This window comes from Scophthalmus maximus, chromosome 15, assembly GCF_022379125.1.
Source record: "Scophthalmus maximus strain ysfricsl-2021 chromosome 15, ASM2237912v1, whole genome shotgun sequence".
Classification (NCBI taxonomy): Eukaryota; Metazoa; Chordata; class Actinopteri; order Pleuronectiformes; family Scophthalmidae; genus Scophthalmus; species Scophthalmus maximus.
The window spans coordinates 9,722,102-9,745,156 of NC_061529.1; the positions used below are offsets into that span (position 1 = coordinate 9,722,102).

The 23,055-nt window shown below is 40.8% G+C and overlaps 1 long non-coding RNA gene across 1 annotated transcript; it reads right to left on the reverse strand.

Moving 5' to 3' along the window:
* Positions 1-15,776: 15,776 nt before the first annotated feature.
* On the reverse strand, positions 15,777-20,899 carry LOC118286269. Its single transcript, XR_004785354.1, has 3 exons — positions 20,614-20,899; positions 19,889-19,997; positions 15,777-15,945 (listed from the first exon to the last, which is right to left on the reverse strand). It is a non-coding gene; the product is annotated as an uncharacterized LOC118286269 (long non-coding RNA).
* Between the last annotated feature and the right edge of the window lie 2,156 nt (positions 20,900-23,055).

Genomic DNA, 23,055 nt, shown 5'->3' on the forward strand with positions numbered 1-23,055 from the left:
GGAGTCGGGCATTGCCCAGCTGACACGACTACGATTCATGAATAATTTCATCATAAGAACAATTTCATCCAAGGAAGATGGTTCTTGGAAACCCTGGACAATGTAGTCTCATGGGTGGGGGTGTCCTTCAAAGTTCGTCAGTCCAGGAGCGTGGTGATCAATGAGGCCAAATTGACCAGGAAGTCCAGTCTCCACCGTCAGGGTAAGGTCGTTGCATCCATTGAGGACAAGCTGATAAAATTGCATGTGGAAATGGTTTCATGCATCACGGATAGACGGAGCCGATGTCACCAGTTCTGCAAAGCAAGCTCTCATATGCAGCGTTGTGGAGACTGGAGCCCTGCTGTATTTCATTCCTCTTTAGATTCATGTAAGACATGTTTCCTTTGCTATCAGATTTGCACACATACACAGGGGCTGAGGTAGTATCTGCGTTGCAAACTCTGTGGTCAAAAGGCACAACTACTTTCCTGCTCTCATCTCTAACTCAAGGATGGTGTGTGTGACGCAAGGCTCGAGAATAAACCTCAAGAGGTAAAAAAGTATGAATTCCAGCTGATACAGTATGACCATCTCCTCCCCTGAAGTAGGGGTTGTAGTTATGAAACTGCAGAAACTTGTTGTTGACAGCTTTTTGCAAATTTTGAAAAAGTTGAAGGAACCACCCCGAGGAGAGAAAGCTTGAAAATGTAATGGATAATAAATCCACATCTCCTCCATTCTTATACTAACATCACCACACTGTTGAGAAGTTTACCAAGAATCTGCAGGGGTGGAACTAATGAGCAGTCACATAGAATAAGCAGCTGTCATAAGGAAAGTATTTCAACCTCTTCTGTTTGGATGGATGGAAGGACTGGAGAGGGCACAATCTAAGTGCATGTTCAGATATTGCTTATTCATTTAGAGAGCCAAGTGGCCTGCATGATGTGGACTTTGATGACTTTTTTCTTGAGAACTTGACTTTGCATTGCGCATTTATCTTTGAAGTTTAAGCATATTTAGTCCTTGTGTATCCTGGAAAGAGAAAATTTGATGCAACATTACAAAGAAGCAAGCCCCTTAAATAATGCCATTGGCCTTAGAGAGCACAGCTTTCAGCATAAATTGCCATGAACACAGTTTGTCCTGTTTTCCACAAATGCACGATTCAGCAACCTCGGAAAACCTTCCTGTACGGTGACATTTGCTCCTAACTACATCATCAAAGTGCTCAGTCTTCTTTGGATATCAGACTGTGTAGTCGGGGGTTTCTCGCAAGACAGCAAGTCATGTAGTGTGAGCTGCTCAGTGATCTGATGACTTTGAGAGTCGTGTAGTCTGAACTTGGCATTACCAACTTTACACTTCAAATTGTGCGTGGGGCATGTACTGTTAGCCATGCTACCTGGCTAAAATTGTAAAGTTTAACTTCTTGGTAAGGGTAAGGGTAAGGGAAAGATCGTGGTCCATGTCATCCCACAGACATGCAACGGGTTGGTGTATCAGTGTATTCAGTTTGTACGTGTTAAGTCGTATTATTTGCACACAGATAGAATTAATTAATTAATTAATAAATTGAGCTGCATTAGTCCCTGGAGGTTTCCCTGAAAAGCTCCACTGTCAAATAAGAATTAAGTGTCCTTAAATTCTTTTTACAAGAGCCATACTAATTCTCAGAAATAGCTGTCCTGTCAGTTCATTAAATACTTTTGCTCCTGGTTCTCTTTCTTATCCTGTATATTTTATCTTTAATTGAATCAATACCAGCTCCTTGAAGCTAATTAGTAAAGCTCTTCAAGTGTTGGAAATGTGGATTTAGAGATGGAGCACATCTCTTGCACACACATGTACAGTACACACAGACACACACACACACACACACACACACACACATACAAACACACACACACACACACCTTATGGGTCGTTTTAAGTAGGACAAAAAAACTGCTGAGCTTTAAATGGACAGTTTTGTCTTTGATCCCATCGTCTCCATCCTGGGAAAATGGAGAAAACTCATGGGGATGAAATACGGTGAAGATTTATTATGTGGGTCAACCCTTTGAAATACCTCCATATAAATGGAGAGGGAAAAGGTTTTTTTCTAACAGTAGTGGAACGTTTTAGCTAATGGTTAATTAAGGAGTCGATGAAGGTATTTTTCCCTTTTTTTATCCTGAAGAGCAAAGCAAACGCCATTTGAAGTTAGAACAAAAGTTTTTCCCTCCTGAGTTGACAGGCGAGCCAGTGAGGCGATATATGAAAAAACTTTTGAAAACGCAGACAACATCACATGTAGGTAGACCCTACTTTTTGACCCTACTAGTTTGTCTATGTGTGATAGGATTATAAAATTCATATCTTTCATGTATGACCAGATAGACCTGTATTAATATAATAACATTATGATGGATATACCAAAACAAACACAGAATGCTAAAATGTAGGAAAATAAAGTTGGGGGAAACATTTAACAAAGACGCAAAGGTAAATATTGTGGTTAATGGTCCACCTGCATGACTTCTTATTATAGGGCTAAGTTAAAAGTAGTTTTCTCAATAGGTTTCACCATCACTTCTAATTTTAAAGATCAGACTCACAGCCCCTGCCTGTTCGTAAAGCACAGATAAAATGCACTATTGTATTATTATCATATCTACAAGGCAAAGGCATATTCCTCAAGACAGGCTTCTAACACATTTTTTTTGTTTGTCTTACATAATGAGTGCGATTTCTGCATTCTTTATCCAGCTGTGTCCCCAGAGAATCAGTTCCGGACAAATTTTGGATGCTCAACTTAGTTTTCCACTTTTTCATTTGACCCCAAGTTTAAAAGGTCGACTACTTGTCGATGTAAATTGCTGAATACATTAATTCTCCCAGGATTTTCTGTCTTCGAAATATGGTATGGGTATATTGTTTATAACATTAATTTTGGGGATTTCCATAGGAACCTGCTTCCAATACATTTCAATTTTCCAGGCATATTTAAAACAGGAAACCAGGAAAAATAATCATGTTCTAAGCGCAAACCAAAGAGACTAATATGTTGAAAATATACAATATATGACTATTCTCTACTGAAATATTGAATTATTATTCCTTAGTCCTTCATGTCTTCCCATGCAAGTGGGCACTGACTGCAAAAAAATAAAAAAAGCCTTTATTAGTGTGGCTATGGCATGTTAAAAAGTTAACATTTGCACTGAAGCACACTGGTGATGTGTGACTAACATTTTTAAGTCATTACTTTGATCAATGTACAAATAAACACTGAGATTGGCAATGCTGTTCTATTGATTGGCAACATTATCTTCTTGTTTAACCATCCCTGTGGTCAATATCAGGGATATTAAATCAAAGTTTGATTTCGAAGTAGGCCTCAGTGTCCCTGAGTGGACTGAGCTCTACATGTTCAAGGGAGCGATAATATCAATTGCACAGCAGCCATCTATTCATATTGTGTAATGCAATAAGTATGCATATGTATTTGCTCAGAATTGAAGGTTTCAAGACCTTCAGTGATACATAACAACATAAGTCATGGCCTTGGGGAAGTTTTTATATTAATGTTAATGATACCTCTTGATACATGCCTGCATGGACATACAATATTCATGCACAGCATGGTGTGAAACAACATATTCTCAACGTACAGTACATGAGACACACAGGAGGATCTATACCATATGCTCTGAGGCTACAAAGATGATGATCCCAAATGATTTATGAGTAGACTGGATCTAAAAACAAATAGTGCAGGTTAGAGGAGGTGGAGGAAGTTTTTTTTTTTGGAGTAAAGGTTGTCTCCTGGTGCTGTAGCAGCAGATGAGTCAGTTACCTATGTTGACGTTACAAAGATGTAGAGATTATTTGTTTTTAAAACCAATACATTGTTAATTTTGAGTTTTTGTTTGATGTACAGCAACAACAACAAACCCTTAACCTAAACATAACCCTAACCTGACTGAAGTTAAACGCAGCACTTAAATGCTTTAAAAGTGTAAAATCAAAGGAAATACATGAGATATTACGTTGATGCTCGCCATCTTTGGAATTCCAGAAGACGTGACAACACACATGCGCAAGTGGTGAACCAATGAACGAGCTCATTCTTATCGTGTTGCCTGCACTGTGTTTTCCCAAGCTCCCTGTTAGATGTTAGCTGTTACCACACGACCTAAGTTGTGAATAAATCTATTATTGGTTCAAGAATCAATGTAGTGATTCTGAAATCATTGAAAGAAGGAAACTGTTCTGGGAACAATTGTTATTATTGGCAGAATTTCGTTGTGGAGGGTTAAACCAGTATGAACTGTACTGGTCAAGATTTGCACAGTTATATGGATATTCCAGTATTGAACAAATCCTATTTATAGTGCAGCTTGTCGTGTGTTAATGACTAAACATACACTTAGAGCACAAGCATGTATTTTCACAAGCATACCGCGTGAAGAACAGGAAATTGTTCAATAGAAAGGTTTCTTCATCCATACTTGGTTTGTTTTCTAAAAAGTAAGACACTTTGCAGAATATCATTAGCTGCTGAACGTTCAGGTTGCCAGTTCCTGCCAGAGGTGCAAAAGCATGAACCATAAAAAAAGAGAGAATTGCTTAAGAATGAGCCCTGGCTCCCACAGTGACTTGTGGTGATACAGAGGCGGGAGCGAGCAATGAGGAAACATGTTGCCAGGACGAGGATCGCTTGAGAATGCAAACTATGTTAAAGACAATGTCCTGGTCAAAGGAGCCAACAGGAAATTACAGCCAAAGACACTGCAAACAAATGTGTAGAATCCTTCTATGGCTCCAAACAATTAAAAGAGATATACTTTTTAATTTGACAACAGTGAAAAGATTGGATCGACAGAATATAATAGAAAGCAATGACCACCAACAATAGGTTGCACTGCAGCTGTCAAGAAAAGTGTAGCAACGGCACATGCATGCGGCTGTACAGTGGGATAAGCACCAAGGTAAATTAATAGATCATTGATGATTTTTTTTTTTTTTTTAAACACAGAGAGAGAGAGACACACCTGTGTGTGCTAGAAACTTTCCCGTTTAAGTTATGCATGACTCAAAATCCCAGTGGGACCCTTCTCCCCTCGGTTTTTGGATTTGCCCTAGGACAACGTTGTTTCCACATGACTCGCCTGTCCGATACAGTTACCACTGGTGAGTCCACTCAGTAACATACCCTTACATATGCACACCTGCCTCCCCCTGCACGCACACACGCACGCACGCACACGCACACACACACTACACGAAACTACACTTTGACATTAATTCAAGTATGGCTCCTGCTGATTTGTTGCGTAGTTGAAATGATGGAATCAGGATCAGCTCATCAATCACCCAAGGTCTGTCAGTTCTAATCCCACCGTGCAGGCTGACCTTTAAAAGCTGAGTAGACAAGGGATTGGGCATCAGCACCACTAGGATTTCACATTAGGATCCGTCCTAGTGAAATGGTTGAGAACTCTGTGAAGGATTGTGAACCGGTGAGCTGCAGGGATTGTCTATTGTGAACTTCCTACTTTTCCTTGCTTATATCTCTAAGCAAACAGAAAGCGTCTTCTTGAAATCTTCTCTGTGAGCAAAACATCTCAGCACCATCATCTTGTACATTATGCATGTCTATATACACGTCTACTGGTGTGTGTGTGTGTGTGTGTGTGCGTGTGTGTGTGTGTGTGTGCACGTGCGTGTGTGCGTGTGTGTCAGCTGAGGCCATTGTCAGCACCTGTTCGTCATGTCAGTGAACAGCACTGGGTTGAGCTGTGCTGGACATTTAGAGAAAAAAAAAAGTGCTCTCGGTAGAAACACACATCATTTGTGCTTCGTGCCCCCTCTCCAAACATATGACTGAGTCTGAATAAGTTATGGTGTGCCTTGTGTTTCCATCGGTCCAGTCACTGTTTTGAGTCAGTTGAGTTGGATGGATTTTTGAGAACTTGTGGGTGATGTTTTGCTGTGTACATGTCCACAGTCACATTTCGTCAGCCATGTACAATATATAGATTTTGCAATCCACCAAATGTCAAGGGTTTGTGAGTATTTCCAGGAGGGAGAATGTTGAGAACATTTGAGGTGTACTTGTTCCTAAAGCTGATCACTGCACATGAAACGCTTTTTAAGATTTTCTAATTAAATAATTGGCCAATCCAATTAATTTAATTCACTTTAAAGTACAGCTGCATAGAAATAAATAGATACATGTGGTGGTTCTTTTGACTTACTTATTTGGTCAAAACCGTAATGTCAATTTTATTAAGGAAAACCTTCTTTTGTTAAATTTACCTCCTCCTAATTAGTTGGCAGTGATCACTGTATTTCACTGTTAAAATGTTCAATTAATCAGCAAATAATGATGCACTGATTTATCATTAAAATATAAGTTTTGTGCTTTGGGGGAATATAGAATAGTTCAAAGCATGTGCAATAATTGTTCAAAGCACCCTATGTCATCATGTGAAAACACTCTAATATGTTGTCTATGCTAATAAGTGTTGAGAATGGTTTTGCTAATCTCCCCTTGAAATAGCTGTGTTACATAAACCCTGATTGATGCTCTGCATATAAATGTACAAATACCATCATTTCACTTGGTCCCTGACACAGAAATACAGCTTACTGTAAATTAACATACATAAGGATTCACTTCTGACAAAATCAGCCCACTTAAAGTGTTTCTACATTAACTGTAGTCTATAGTCTCCCCGTCTCTGCCACCAAAATGTTTGATTAAAAAAACTTGTAATTGTTGACACACAAGATACGATGATATTACAAGGCAAATATGCCACACTGATAAGGAAAAAAAATATGTTGGTTACAATATAATCTGAAAGATAAAGTGGATCTTAAAACTGGAGAGATACAATATATCGTCAACATGTAGACTTTTCATACATTCACCTTTTATCCATGTTAAAATTGTCGTATTAACAGCCTCAAGAAATGTTCAAGTCAGCAAAATGAGATTAGCCAAACTAATAAACTTCACCTTCTTATTTTCATTACCAGACTCGACTCACAACCTGTCTCAGCTCAAATTAACACACTTAATAGTCTTTCTCAATTTTCACTGTGCGATGAAAAGGGTTCGATGAGTTTGCTTTTTTTTGTGGAATCCTGGCGAAACCACACCACAGCTAAACCTTAATATACTATTCACTGCAGACTGTTACTGTTAAGAGCAGCAGAACTGAATCATCACCATCATTTTGTTTAAAAAATTAAAAGTTTTATCATTTATAATAATGCTATTTCCGCTGTAGACCCCGATTTTACAGAAAATGTGACTCAAACAATAACAGTTATTTGTTGAAACACTGTGGTCTGTGGTCTGGTTAATGTTGGTCAGTGTTTCTGGCAGCGGCAAGATGTTTGTTGGATCAACTTAGAGGAAGCTACAGTGTGTGCGTTTCATGAGAATGAAGGAACATCATCTCCCACTGCAGCCGTGTGAGTCACTGATGTGTTTTTATTTGTTTCTGCTCCATTGCACTGAGGAAAAAGCTAAATTAGGCCTTGGCTGCACAGAGCTACGTGTTCCTGTAGTACTGCACCATCAGGCAAATGTTGATTTTGCTTTTTACTGGGTTTTAAATATAGAACCAAATATCGTCTTCAAGTCTTAACCCCCTAAAAACAGACTTTGTCGGAAGTACACAACAAATAAAATGTTCAAAATATCCTCACTCTCAGGTGATAAGTTAGATGAGATAGATAAGTTAAGCAATGTTTGTATCTTTTCCACCTGGATAACGCCCGACTTTTTGATGTTGATTGACAATATGTTGACATAAACTGTTCCCCAACGCCTCCCCATACCCGCCACAAGTAAATAAATCAATGCTATCACGGAAAAAAACGTGTCAGACTTCAAGAGGTCATACAGCTCTTCTACGATGCACACATGTAACACGTGTTAAAATGATCTGAAGAAGAAAAATATATCTATTTAAACACGGACAAAAAGCCTCATTCAATATGCAAACTGAAGTGGATTCAAAAGAAAATTGAGGGGGCGGACTAAGGAGCCGGACCCTGGCCACAATGTCGTGCAGCTTCCTGCGTGAGAATACCGTACATGGGAGTGACTTGGGCTCCGAGGCTAAGGGGAGGAGCTGCAGGTGCAGAGATTGAAGGTGACAGGTGTATTATACACATTCAAAGGCGTCAGCTGGAGTTTGATGAACAGTGTGAGCACGAGAGCGACCGTCAGAGCAGAGCAGTGACCCTCACCCAGTCACTGTTTCTCTCTCCTGTTCAATACACAGGAGGCCGCAAATGCTGGTTTTACATCAATCTTTCTTTTTTTCAGTCTTATTTTTTATTACATGAAAAAAACATTCTCTTTGATGAAAACCGATTTTTCAAACTGAATCAGAAACTTTGTCCGACTATTTTTTCCATTGTGTTCACATAATAGGTATTTCATGTGCAAATCAGCCATATCAATTAACTCATGGTACATGGTTGCAATCTCAACAGAGACTAATGAATTATATCATAAAAAAAGAAGAAATAATAATAGCCAAACTTTTGGTCATCCTTTCCATCCTTACAACACACTAGCAAAAATAATTCATCAGCATTACATCTACTGTAGTTCCCTCTTTGCTGTATGAACAATATACATATATGTTCATTTGCATAAGCTCTTAAATAACCCATACTGACATATATCCTGACATTTTCATAATACCTTGTCCCTCTGTGTGAAGTATGATTAAATTGCCAGGCCATTGCACCATTACACGTGCTGATTCTGCCCAAAGATTATTCACAAGCGCCTCTCTGGTCAGCGCTGAAATTCACATAAAGACTGTGTGCAATGTTGGGGCCATTATTGTATTTCCCATTTGTGTTAAAAGAATTTGGATTACCACACACTCCAGTGGTAAAGAAAAATCCACACTCTGAAGATGTGATCTCACGGAGACAGAGTTATTTCGAATTTTGTGAATGTGAATGAGTGATTACCGTGTACTGTAAATCCCTGGCAATATGCTGTTGGCTCAGCAGGCAGCTAACAGCAGGGGTGGGAGAATAAATCACGATGCTCGCCGAGTGTGTTCACTCGGATTTACGATCACCAGAAAGTCAGAGGGAAAGCACAGGAAAAATAAAAATGCATCGGTAAGTGATAGACTGACAAATACCATAAAGGGGAGATATACTGTAGAAATTTCAAATAAAAACAAAACAAGTTAGATCATTTGAATTATAACCACAAAGCTCCACAATTTACCACTTAAATATTGTAGTGATGATTTCCCCACACCTACAGTTTGTCTCCAAGTTGTCAAAATGTGCAATAAAACCTTGAAAGTTACTGCAGCAATTTTTTTTTACGGAATAACTCCAAGCTGTTAAAAACACAGTTCACACAAATCATATGCTCTATACTTAAAGGAATAGCCTGACATTCTTGCTGAGAATTAAGCTGCTTTCTGACAGGCACTGAAGTCAGGACATTTTCCTGAACTTTTCCGGAGGCGCTGTATGTGACAACATAAGTGTCTGCAAATGTGTCTAAGGACATTTTCCCGAATTTTTCCTGCCAGCCCCATTGTCAAATTTCCAGACATTTTCCTGCTGTTGTGATCGCACCTGACACGGACAATCTCCTGCTGCGTTCTTCATACTGAATGTAAACGGCTTACTACGGAAAAAGTCTGGACCCAATTTTCCAGACCTTTTTTCAGAATTCATGTCTGAAAAAAAAACCTTTAGATAGTGTTGTCTGTGTGGTAAATATGAAGTTCCGGATGAGACTGGAAACAGGGACAAACAGCTCACCAGGCTTTGTACAACAATAACAACCTGCCTGATAGCTCCTTTTAATGCTCACAAATAAATATTTTTATATCACAAGTGATTCATCTGTACAAAACCTTTTTTGGCTGTGCTCAATATTTTGGTGTCTAATGATAACTCATTATAATTACAGTGTGTAAATTTGCAACAAATCCTCGCCATGTTTTGATATTTAGGTCAAGCAGAACAACAGTTATCTGTCGACTAGATGCTGGACTCAAAATAATAATCCGTCCATGTTTTTTTATATTCCAGCACCTGCTGCAAGATTTCACTTAATGAATTCATTCAAATTACAAATCAGGAAAAGGTGCTCAGGCTCACTGAGCATCTGTTTCAGCAAACAGTTTCCTCTTAGCAATTACACACTTGGTTTGTGGATGTAGAGAGTTATTACATTGACATACATCAACATTTTGTTTTTTACACTTCTGATGTTCCGTCCTGTGAAAAAAAACCCACTGGACTCGTGGTAATTATTGTCCATTTAGGTCTCCATTTTACACCCGAACAAGGACTCAGGCCAAAATATTTGTCCTTGTCAGTGGTTGATTTGTGAATCAGAATGCAGAATTTATGTTTTGGGAAATTTGATTCCACAGATGTTATTGACTGAGGGAGAGCCAGATTCCGCAAAATTTGCTTGGTGCTGGTCCCAGTTTTGTCCAAATCCTGCTGTGGCATGAGTCCACGTGATTAAGTGATAGTTTGTTGTGCATGAGGAGAGATAGCAGTTCTTCCACCAGTTTGAAATCATGTTTTCACCATAGCCCGAACATTCATAGTTGTTTGTGCTTCATGCTTATGATTGAAAGTAAAACACAAGTTCCTTAATATGTTTTTTTGTTTTTTTAAACAAAACCTTTGAACAAGATTTGATTACATTTCTAAATACTGTTTCCAAGTGTCATGACTGTGGATTTTCAGTCCCTCATCGCAGCTGACATTTGACTAACAGACGGAGAAAAGGGGAAAAGGTCAAAGCTTTCATCTGAAAGCTTGTTTCTTTCATCTGTCTCCCTCTTTAGCTCTTACTGTTTTCATTCCCCCTCTTCTCTCTGCTTCACTACACGCTCACATGTATCGTACACCCATTCTTTGCCGTTTCTTCTCATCTTTTGTGTTTGCCATATCTCTCTACCTGCGCACTGAGGCTCACTGGAGCAGACTTTGACGTGTCACATCAGATCTAGGAGTCAGCTCAGTCATGTGTCTCGCGCATAAGTATGTTTCTGACATTTGACCACGAGCATGGGCCGTCTTGAAATGTTGACTCTGTGCCGCCAATCGGGGCACAATGAGAATAACAGAGATAATAATGCTGGTGATTTGTTCATTTTGAGTCAGTTGTATTTCAGCTATTCACAATCTGACTTTTATGCTGCACTACATGCTGTGATGGACATTTCCCAAATACACGTGAGTTGTTGAAATATTCTAGTCTGAAACCAAAGCGCTAAAGCGGCAGCTGAAAAGCATGCAAGAAGAAAAGGAATTCTAATTACTGACTGAGGTAAAATGGATTTTTACACACCGTTGCCAATTTATATACATTCCTGCATGTCACTCCCCCCCCCCCCCCCCCCCCCCCCCCCGCCCCACCAACACATTAATCACCTTCTGTTCTCACCCTCTTCCTCCGTTCCTCGGTGCAGCCCGTCATCGGTGTGTGAGTGGTTGTGGGAGGAAGAGTCCTCCGCCACAGGCAGGTATGCGCTCTCTCTCTCTCTATCTCTCTCTCTCTCGCTCTGTGAGCCTGAACACTAATTCAATGAGATCAAGGGTTATCCACTCAGGGCCCATTTATAACAATGACACCCTCCGCTTGTCAGCGGCGCTGTGTCAGGGCAGCGGGAAGAGGATTTGACTCTTTTGATCACCCCCTCCCCGCAACTGTCGCTTATTATTCATTTCAGGTAGGTAAGTTTGTTTGCGCCGATGATTCAACAACATTTCCACCGCTGCCTCCTGGCCGTCATAAATACCCATATTTATTCATACTGCAGTTGATGAAATTTACAAGCCGCTGGGTATTTCACCTTCTGAAATCACGTGCAGTGCAGCTGTATAAGACAATACTCTCTGTGACCACAGGTGGGTTTGTTGTGCCAGATGGAGCAAGGGAGTGAATCATGGCGGTCACAAAGTAAACACAGAGTTTTTCTTAAACTAGTCAAACTCCATCAAATTAAAGCGAAAAATACCAAGCTGAGAATGCAACACAAATCAATTGCCAGTTTACTGTGTAGCTAAAATGAAAGCAATCTAATGACCTGTAACTGACCTGCAACAATCCTTCATCATGAGCTATTGTAATTATTGTTAGTTAGAATTCATTGACGGGCGTGAGGTTGAGACGGGACTTGTTGTTTCTCTTTTCTGTTACAGCAAAGTTCCTCTAATGTTAACCAAATTTGAATCAAAAAGCAGTGCTGATGATAAAAAAAACATCATATGAATCCTTCAAGCGCTCAAATGCATTGATTTATAAGAAAAATTACTTGGAAAAATACAACAACCTCCACCTCTGTTTTGATCAAGGAGTCCTTCTAGTTTCTTTTACTGAGGGCTCCTCTCAATGGAAAAGAGCCGACGGACACCGGGAGGACCCCTCCCTTATTCCCTCTGCTTTCGTCTTCAATTTCCTGTCCCTCGAGCACCTCGGGACCCTCAGGACAGAGCTGGAGCAGACGTGTGACAGAGCCGCCGAGCTGTGGCTGAGGGTGGTGAAGTCAGTCGGGAGCTTTTCTCCAGAGATGTGAATTACAGCGGAGGCTGGTGTGGCCGCCAGCAGGTTGCAGTAGGAGGGACAGGGCTCCCGTCCAGCTCGCTCGGCGTCACAGCTGGAAGCGGACTGGCGCGCGGAGCTGTGGCTGAGGGCGCTGACGGCGGCTGCCTCGCTCGGTTACAGGAGGACGTGACAGGGTTTGATGTCCCAGCTGGTACGGCGCAGAAGGATGAATAACGGCTCCTGATTCATGCGCTTGGTATCATCACAAGAGTGTGACTGAGCCCCAGAGGTGTCGCCGTCAACAGCGAAGCGGATCCTGAAATTTGAAACAGGATTTCTAAAGGCTTATACCTGTAGATGTGAATCAGCTTATTTCACTGATTGATATTCAAGATCCTGTCATTTGTGTTAAAACACAGAAAAATAAATGCATCAAGGTGTGAAGGGAAACATATTAGTCCCAGGTGGATTTATTTCTCTTGCATAATCAGTTTGAAACCAGTAGGACGGAGCCTCAGTTCGCAAAGCAATATACAGTATACCCACAGCAAACGATTATGAGTATACGATTAGCAAGCACAACAGAAAACACACTTTGTGTCTGACAGCTGCTCGTTTTGAATCGCTGCCCTGGCGACGGCTCGCGTGTGAACAATTCGAGATCACAAGGTGAGATGCTCCAGTCACTGGTGTGAATCTTGCTCAGTGTGCTTCACGCGATTAACATCATGCTCCGCCACATTTCTACAATTCGCCTCACAAGTTCGATATGCCCACTTGAATTCCTTTGAAAATCACGGGGGGGAAAAAACGGACTTGGTCCACTACAAAGAAATGTCACAGCACTTGAAATCTAAAGGCCTACGTGTTTATACCTGAATACCTCACATCCTGAATGGCCACACTCAAAGGCACTAAACAGCAGACATGGGGAGGTCCCGCCTGTAGCTGGGTCCGTTTGTTCTGGAACAAGAGTTTCCATGTTCACACTGACTTTTTACAAACAAACCAAGCGGAGTAAACATGAAGTCATACAGACTGCGAGGTACGTCACTGATTGGACCTTTTTGGCGACCGTCATATTCTGTATCATCAGTGCTGCTGTGGGTAAATCTGTCGTCTTCTGGTTACTGACAGCGCCAAACAATGCTGCACAATGATTGACAGCTTTCATATCAGTCTAAATGAGCCAAACCATGGAAGTAAATCCATCAGAAAGGGTTTGAACAGGTACCTGTGAGAGCCCCTGGAGACACAAACTTAAATCTAAAGTCTTTGGCCAGTCACTTCAGGAATGTTTTTTCTTTTCTTTTTGTGATAAGGAATGTATAAAAGTACTTGGTGAAGGTTTTTCAGTCATGATTAAGAACAAAGGCATTCCTCAAAATAGCAAAAGTTAGTGCAAAACAGAAAGTAAAATCTGGTCTTAATCTCTAGACAACAATTGACAGTTGAACGAAATTTTCATCTCAATTACGCTTGCCAATACCAAGACTCCTGCTCCTTTTAAGTCATCTCGTAATTTCTGTTTTCCAGCTCTCAGCCGAATCAGCACACACGCGTGCAGTGACCACGTGTCCTCGTTCCTGCCTTTATCGGCCTCATGAAGAGGTCAGTGGTTTCTGTTGGAGGTCACTGAGGAATGTCGACAGTAAGCCGTATTGGAGAGTCACTTCAAGATCAAAAGACTCCACAACCCTGAACTCACTCAAGGGCCTGTCAACTCATCGCCTCCTGGGGACTGCGTTGTGCGATGCAGTGAATACAGATCGTTTCTGCTTCCATTGCGCAGCTCTCACTCGAAGCAGAATCCCTCACTGGGATCCAGCATTTGATGGGGTTAGCAGAGAACCATAACCTTGCGTGCTTTTTCCTCACCAATCGGCCCACGGGGCTCTTTCAGCAACGATGGGAGCAAAAATCATTATCAGTAATTGAATGTTAACAGTTGAGTGAGCAGCAATTACAGTAAGGCCCTGGAAAAGTATTTGAGGTGGTGTATACAGCAAGCCTGCCAGAAGCTATTAGAAAACCTCTAATTAGATTTCACTATTATTACAGGCTGTTTATTTAGGGACCATCGTGCAAATTATGTTGTTAGTTAAATTGTCCTGTGTGCTGATTCAGCCCGTCCAAGACCACCTTTAACAATATTGAATTTCTTTTCTTTTTTTACTAACTGCTTATGGTGCCAACCTAAGCCTGTGTAAATTTGTTCTGTGGGGGCAATTTGCACATATTCTTGTATTTGTGATTTTTTTTAGTCAACAAAAGACGTTATCTTATTCAGTCTGAAATATTTGCAAATCAAACGTATGCCGCACATCAACCCTGTAGCTTTGTATAAGCAAAGAGCCTCTTTCAACACTGCATTCAAGTGTAAATTACTGTAGGCACCTCATCTGTGAAGCTAATCCACCAAGGCTAGAAACCTCCTGCCACGAAGAGTCCTTTTTAAATCAAGTGCCCTCTGATCTGAATTGAGATTACCCGATCGAAATCTGTCTCGCATCTTGCTAGTGTGGCCTGCAGGTTACAATACCTCCATTACAGAAATGGCAGCCAAATTAAGTGTCACCTTTCACGGGGGAACAATTCGGTGATTACTGCAAGGTAAAGGTATGCAGTGCTAATGTGTTTGCCATTACCCTCGGATAAATGTATACTTTTAAAAAGCCGAGAGCTCTAGGGGCTTTACAGGAACCAGAGAGTTTTATCTGTAGATGGACACTCTAATGTGCGTGATGTCAACTGCAACTAATTCTTTCCAGCCTTGACCTTGGAGTCTCAGCTCAAGGTCTCTTTACTGGCCTGCTTAACAAAAGGCAACTTCATCCATGAAAAAGAGATTTATTCCTCGCCCACAACACATGTACCAGTAACAACATGTTTAGGCCTGATGAAATGTAACATTAACCGCAATGCACTGCATGGTTGTGGCTACGTACTGGCACTTCAAAGACACACGCACTTGTAGTAGAGCTACTAGCTCAGCCGTGACACAGATACGCTGTATTGCTGAGCTTTTTCTGCCACATTTCTAAACTGGAGTGTTGGAATATAATTCACTCACCTCAAGCGAGTCCTTTCACATTTATCATGTGTTCCATCATTCATGTTAAAAAGTTGATTACAGCAGCTTTAAAGTCTCCGTGGTTCTTCAAAGGAACAACCACCCCCTTCCCTCTTTTCTGACTGGCCCTCACAAGTCAAAAGGAAATATCTCAACCGCTACCGTACGTGTCTCTTTTTCACTTCCAACAGAAAATCTAAGCCGTCATTGTGTTTGTGGAGTCAGATCTCACTGGATTAGTGGATTTGTAGGATTGGCAATCCGGAGGTTGTTCACATGAGTCTTCAGGGTTGCTTTGGGGTATTTCTTCCTCAGGTACTTCAGGCTGAAGAGATTGCACAGTGATCATAAATCAGTCAGTATAGGATTGCAAGGATTAAGCCTTGAGAGCTTAGTTACTCAAACCCCTTATACACAGAGATACTCATTCAAGGTTATTGTTAGGCTTTCAAGATGAAACCAATGGATTTCGATAAATATTGTATTCTGACAGCAACAAGGTAGCTAATGGAAGTGCAAACAAAAAATTTCCATAGATTTATCATCATTATTTTTTGTGCTAGTTCTATTGTAAATTAGAGATGGTTTGTGACATCTCAAATAAAAACAAAAGAACAAAAAACAAAAGGGCATATCATGTTGGGGGTTGTGATGTTGGACGATCACAATTCATCAGCTCTCCCTGTGCTGCAGGACCATTAAAGCAACCAATCTGCATTATATGTTATATGCACACATTCAGGAATTTTGACATAAATTGCAGGTTTACACTCCACACAGATCAAATAGGTCACAAATTCACATCTCCATGAAATACTTGTTTTCAACTAATGCACAATGTACGATAAGATCACGGAGTCAGACCTCTGTTGCCGTCAGAGGAGCAGCTTTTTGGCAGCGAGACATCACACAACGTCTCCTATCTGATTCCATTACCAAACATTGTCGAGGGTATGAAACAGATGCTTGTCTTAGGCTCCTGATTAAAAGAAATTCAGATTTGAGCAATAGACCATCCAGCTTCATGCACACGTGACCTGGTTGGATAACCTCGCTGGTGATGGCGGTATGTGTTGGAGACCAAGATAATTTGTCCCTTCCTATATTGCATAATATATCTGCTTACACACAGACAACATCACAGTGTTGTGCCTTATGTGGTGCTTGGATCTTTTTAATGAATCTGTGGTCACTAGGTGCAACGCTGCTGAAGATAATCTGTTTCCTTTCACATTCTGCTGCTCAACCTCATGTTTTGCAATACATTATTCGCATGAGAGGAAGAAAGTGTCACTCATCCAACTAAATGAAAGTTATCGGGGAAGAACTTAACAGGGAAGAACTTAAAGTTCATTTGCAGCCGTTGTGCTCTATAACTGCCTTTTAAATTAGTTGGCAGTAAGTAGCCTGCTCTTTTGGAGCAAGTACGCATTATACAGAAAAAAAGTGAATCAAATGATGGTGTACTTCAGCAGAGAGATTCTTTAAGCTAAATGCTAATTTCATAATGACGCCCCCAAAATGCTGATGTAGGTTTAATGTTAACCATCTTAGTTTTGCATGTTAGCATCATGCACAAGTAGATCTAGCCACAGTACAGGGGAGGCTCATCAGTATTATATCAAGTAATGGACAAAATTAAATTTTTTGTTTGTATGTTGGTGATACAGGTAAAATTTTAGGAATCCCTCTTATTATTTTTTATCCTGTGGAAAAGATGAATGTCTGTACCAAACTCACTGTCAACTGTCAAGACATTTTCTCTTAATACCACAAATATCAACGTCATGTTGGCACTAAATCATAATTATTCAGAGCGGTAACCGCGTTGTAGCATTACCCAGGTTGCATTCTGTGATTGTGATTTTTTAAAAAAGGGTGTTGCACAGATGATATGACTACAAAATGACAGAAAGCTGCCCTGTTGTCACATTCACACCCTCTGAACATATATTTACATCTCTTTGACCTGACAGCTCTGATGTGGTTGTACTGGGAGGTTTTTTTTTCATAGTAAAGTCAGGGTGGCAAAAGCATACTGTATGTATTATTAAGCTGTACAGGGTGAAAGGGTACAGACACTATATGAATTATACAATATATTATTTGAGCTGCAGTCTTTCCCCTCTCTTGACTGGTGCTGCCTAAAGGCTCAATATGGTGGTGCCTTTTGCAGATGTCTTTTTGGTTTGATGTGGACCTCAAAACAATGTTGTGGGGGGTGGAAGATGGGGATGGAATAAACTTTATGACTATATTCATCAGTCATGTTCGTCTTTCTTTAGCCAAGTCCCTCCAACTCTGTGTCACAATCACAATGGTACAACTTCTTTAATCCAAAAGTAAAGTATCTGCTTGTCAAGTCCTAATTCTATTTCTGACCTTTATGCATAAACAAATGGTCTTCCTACCAAGACTTTACTAAGCTATCGATTTGTATTTGTGTATGTGCCACAGACCAGGGGTTCTCCAGCTTTTTAGCCCCTGACAACCAAAACAAAGATGCTAAAGTAACATTAAAGGTTACCAGAATTGCTAGGATTAATTCTTTGATGTTGAAGAATATTTGTACCAAATTTCATGAAATCCATCAAATGATTGTCTGGACCAATAATGTCGACCAACCAACAAACAACTTATTGTTTGTAACAGTGATGCTGTTACCTTTGACATATCTTTGATTTTTTTACAAGTCAGTTTTACCCACTGGCTGAAACACATTGATACTGAAATATATTCAGCAAAGCTGAAACATTATTATTGGACATACTGATTTATGAATCAGGCTCATCTTGTCATCATTAAATGTTCCCTCCTTAATGGAGTGTCATTACAACATATTACCCAGGACATTACAGCACATCTGGGAACGCAGTAATATCATCCCAGAAAACCATCAGCATGCATTCAACGTAACCCTTGAAACTGTCCTGAAACATCAATGTTTTATTTATATCAGTGAATGAATAATTGTAGATGCCTCTAAGAGACGAGTGTAGTTAGTGGTGACCTAGGTGGCTGTCCCCATCTCACTCTCCTGACAGGCCTGGGGCCTGGGGATGTAGGGTGAAGAGCGAGAGCTGCCTCATTTCCGCTTTCCCTTTACAGCAGAATGTCTGGAGAGTTAGGGGAACAAGGGAAGAGAAGGCCTTGAACAGCTGCAGAGACAGCTGATATATTTTACCTTCACACAATGTAGCTTGAATCAAGTACTGTATATATTCCTATTTTTTTTTTACATCAAATGGTGTGAGGAGACAAGTGGTGAGAAGAGGACAAACTCATTTTTTATATATATCTATAGAAAAATGAATCAGAGACTGTGGATATGTTGAGGCACACTCCATATGTCCTTCTGCACGAAGCACATACAGGACAGGGATGTTCTCAGGGAGAAATGTAAATGTGGGACCTAATGTCAGAGCGAAGTACTAATGTATCGATGACTAGACCTTTGATACATTTTTCTATACTTGCACAAGACAACGTGATTAGAAGTGGTGTTCCTGTTTCTGGTGTTTCCTCATCAGAAAGTCTTCTCGCTGGGGAACCAGCTGAGAATCCCTCAGCTTTTGTCCAGGTGGCTAACTGCTCTTGTGGCTGTGCTTCTCTCAACATGTCAGTCGGCTTCACTCAGCCCTCTTCCCTACAATGATGCTCAAGTCTGCGCAGAAGGAGGCAAGAAGCTCCTGCTGAGTGAATTTCCCTCTCAAAGGCTTCCCCTCAGATACTCTGCCTCAGGTACTTTCAGTTCCAGCAGGACAACTTGCTTCAATCCCTGTGTGCCTGCTGTTTGGATGGTGACTGATCTGTGGGGAAACTGGAGCTGCTTCTCCTGGGTCTTAAAACATTGGGTTTGAGCAAAAGCCAAAATTTGATTTGTGCACCCCGAAACAAGGCATATGGTATTTAGGACGCTAGCTATACGTGTAAGTATGCACCAGGGAGAAAGACACTGTTGCCATGAGCTTAATCATCATAGTGACTGGAAATGATGTCCACACTGTGCATCTACATGTTGGAAGCTAGCAGCCACACAGCTGTGAATGAAGCAGTCATTGTCAAGCATTTTGCATACAAGTGCAATTGAAGTGCTCTGCCTGGACTACTGGTATGCTTCATTTCTGCAGTTTGCCTCTGCATTGAAACCACATATTTCCTTACCTGTACCTGAACCTGTCTGCCTGTATACTGTCCCACTGTCTGTTATGTAAATCTGTCCCTGCTCTGCTGCCTGTGTTTGGACCACCTGTCTGTTCTTGACTTACCTTGCTGAGTTGCCAGCTGGGTGTGTTTTTGCCTACTATGACTGTCCTCCTGCTGACAAATGTACTTCTCCTCCTCAACCCACGATTGTGTTTTTCTTGTTAAAGGAATCTGAGTTCACAAAAAAAATCCAAATATTTTATCACACTCATTTTTACATCATTTGGATAGGATAAGGTATTCTCTCCAACTGTAATATTTGTTCAAGGTCAAACCCCTCCCATCAGAATTTTATTTGCCACTAAACTGCACCAGTCAGAACTTCACCAACAGTGATTTGTATTTTCCTTTGTCACATTTTTTTGTCTCCAGACAGAGAGCATGATTGATCCATGTGTTTTGGATGTTGTGTATGAAGGGGGATCAGTGTTTTTGTTATCCCTGTCAGAAAGCAGTTGATTGTGTTTCCCCAGTTCTTCTTTAATCTCCCAGCGATGAGACGGAACATGTGGAAAGTGTGTTTTCTTGCTTATTGTCTCAGACTCTGGAGGCAAACCGTCAATTCAATCCACTTCAACCTGTGTGTGTGTGTGTGTGTGTGTGTGTGTGTGTGTGTGTGTGTGTGTGTGTGTGTGTGTGTGGGGGTGTGTATGTGTGTGTATGTGTATGTGTGTATGTGTGTGTGTGTGTGTGTGTGTGTGTGTATGTATGTGTGTGTGTGTGTGTGTGTGTGTGTGTGTGTGTGTGTGTGTGTGTGTGTTGTGTGTGTGTGTGTGTGTCTACTCACCATGTCTGTCAGCATTCAAGTGTATGAAGCCAACCATGGTGGTCTCTTCCTCATCTCTTTTCATGGCTCCGTGCGTTCTTCCGCCTGTGAGGCTGCTTGGCTCCCAGCGACATCAGAGGAATGCTGGTGTTCAAAATTACTACATGAGGTTACAGCTACTATTAACTGTGGTTGACAGACCAGGGTTGGCACTAGGGGGGAAAAAACTCTACAGCAAGAGGGATGACATGGAGTCATGGAATTAATACAATTCAGCAAAGTTGAATTTAAAAACCTCAGAGGTATATTATCAGCAAATGTTCTTCAAGACGTCAAACCCCACATACATCACCTCCTGAAGTACTGAACGATGAAAGTGAGTGACAAGCTGCCATCCTGCTGAATGTAATGTCGTTGACCGAGGAAATGTTTCATCTTGGGGCAGATAGAGCGATGTGGTGTTTCTCGAACTGCTAGTAGGCTTCTGCGTCTTCAGAACTGCTTGTCACTGACGCTAGATGAGTGAAGGTTGGTGAGAGTCGTGTCCAACTTTTTCTGTAACTCTCTTAAAATGACACTCCAACATTCACACCCACCTCAAACCGTGACTGGCCAACTGGTGAGATGAAGAAGTAGCTAGGGTTTGAACAACTCTCTTTTTCTTCTTCATTATCTACACAACCCCTGCGATATGCTAGCGACCTGTCCAGGGTGTACCCCGCCTCTCGCCCAATGTCAGCTGGGATTGGCCCCAGCCCCCCCGCGACCCTTAAATGGATATAGCGGTAGACCATGGATGGATGGATTATCTACACAGCTGTTTCTGAACAAACTAGTTCTGGCTCAGGCCCTTAACTTTAGATATTTATATGATTGCAGGAAGGGACATACTTTGAATAATGGTTTCAATGGCATGTAGTGAAGGAATTTAGTAGCTGATTAACTAGTAAGCTGATTATAAAAAATAATCTGAAAACTCCAGCCCAAGGTCGACTCTCAGACACAGCCCACAGTGATACTAGTAAAACTACTGTGCATGCATTTATCAGATCCTTTTCCACGACACCAAAGAAAACCCTCATGCAAATAAAAACTGCACAACATGGTTGAAAGCCCCAAAATGCCTCCTGCACCGCCAGCTAGTTACCTAGACATATGCATGAAAAATAAAGACAGGACAGTGGCTAGTGGCTAGTGGGAATGAGATCGATGCTCTTGCACAAGTAAGTGGATTTACAGGAATAAAAAAAAAGGGTTTAAATTTGCATACAAATTACCTAGTTAACTGCTCCTAGCATCTGCTGCTGCAGCACCTGTGTTGGCGGATACGGACACATGATGCATTTATCACTCACTACTGGTTGGTTGGGGCAAGACAAAAAAATGAGATAAGAATTCGGGTTAACATTGACACAATGACATGCTAATCAGACTTATAATCAAACTAGAGGAATCCAAAAAGTGCCACAACTTAATCTAAAAGAATAGATTGGACGTAAAGATGGATGACATGACAGCTCTCAAAAGTGAAGCCCTATCATCTGCATCGCCCCCTGGTGTCTCTGAAGAGACAGTTAATTAAACCTCTACAAATGCTCCGTAGGAACTGTGTGTGGTAAAACAGGCATTAACATATTTTCCATGTTATTTGCCTTGAAAATCACACTTTGAGTCAATCAGATGGGAAATTCAAATACATTTAATCCTCACAGTGATCATCTTCATATTATTTTCTATATTTTTAAGGCTACATTGGGTGAGTGTGTGTGTGCATGTGTGAATTTATATTTATTGCATATTTGTAACAATTTGAGGACAGATTATTCATATATATCACGATTTTAAAAAAATTCAACACAAGGCCCATCAATCCATATGAAAGACGCTGGTTAAATGGTGCAGAGCTTGATATCGGTCATATCTGTTTGGATGTGTTTCAATCAGCTTTCCTCTCTGTTGTGTAGCAACTATTAACATGTAAAAATGTGGCTACCCACTGGATTTATCAGTTGATTTTACAGACTCAGTAATTTAACGCTTAACGAATTTATGTGTGACAGAGGCTAACTCCTCTTCAGGAATTTCAGCCCTTTGTGTAAATCTCGGTGTTGGAGGACACAGCTGTATTAAGGTGTCACAGGATTTAGAGGTGTCAGCCTGCGGTGAAAGCTGTAGTGAATTTACAAGAGCTCTAACACTCTGTGCTCCATGTCTGCATAATGGTGAGCCATATTACAACAAAATCAATAGAAATAATCGTCCACTCAAAATTCAATCAATACTTGGACTTAGGTCACTTGTACGTGACACATCGGATTCCATGAATAGGTGGCAATATATTTCCTGTTTCATCTCCAACCTTGTTTTCATTTGTGAGTCTTTGCGGTCTAACTGCAGAATGTCTAACTCTGGATGGGAGTAAGGACTAAAAACTGGGGAAGAATTTTGTACAAAGCAGCTAAA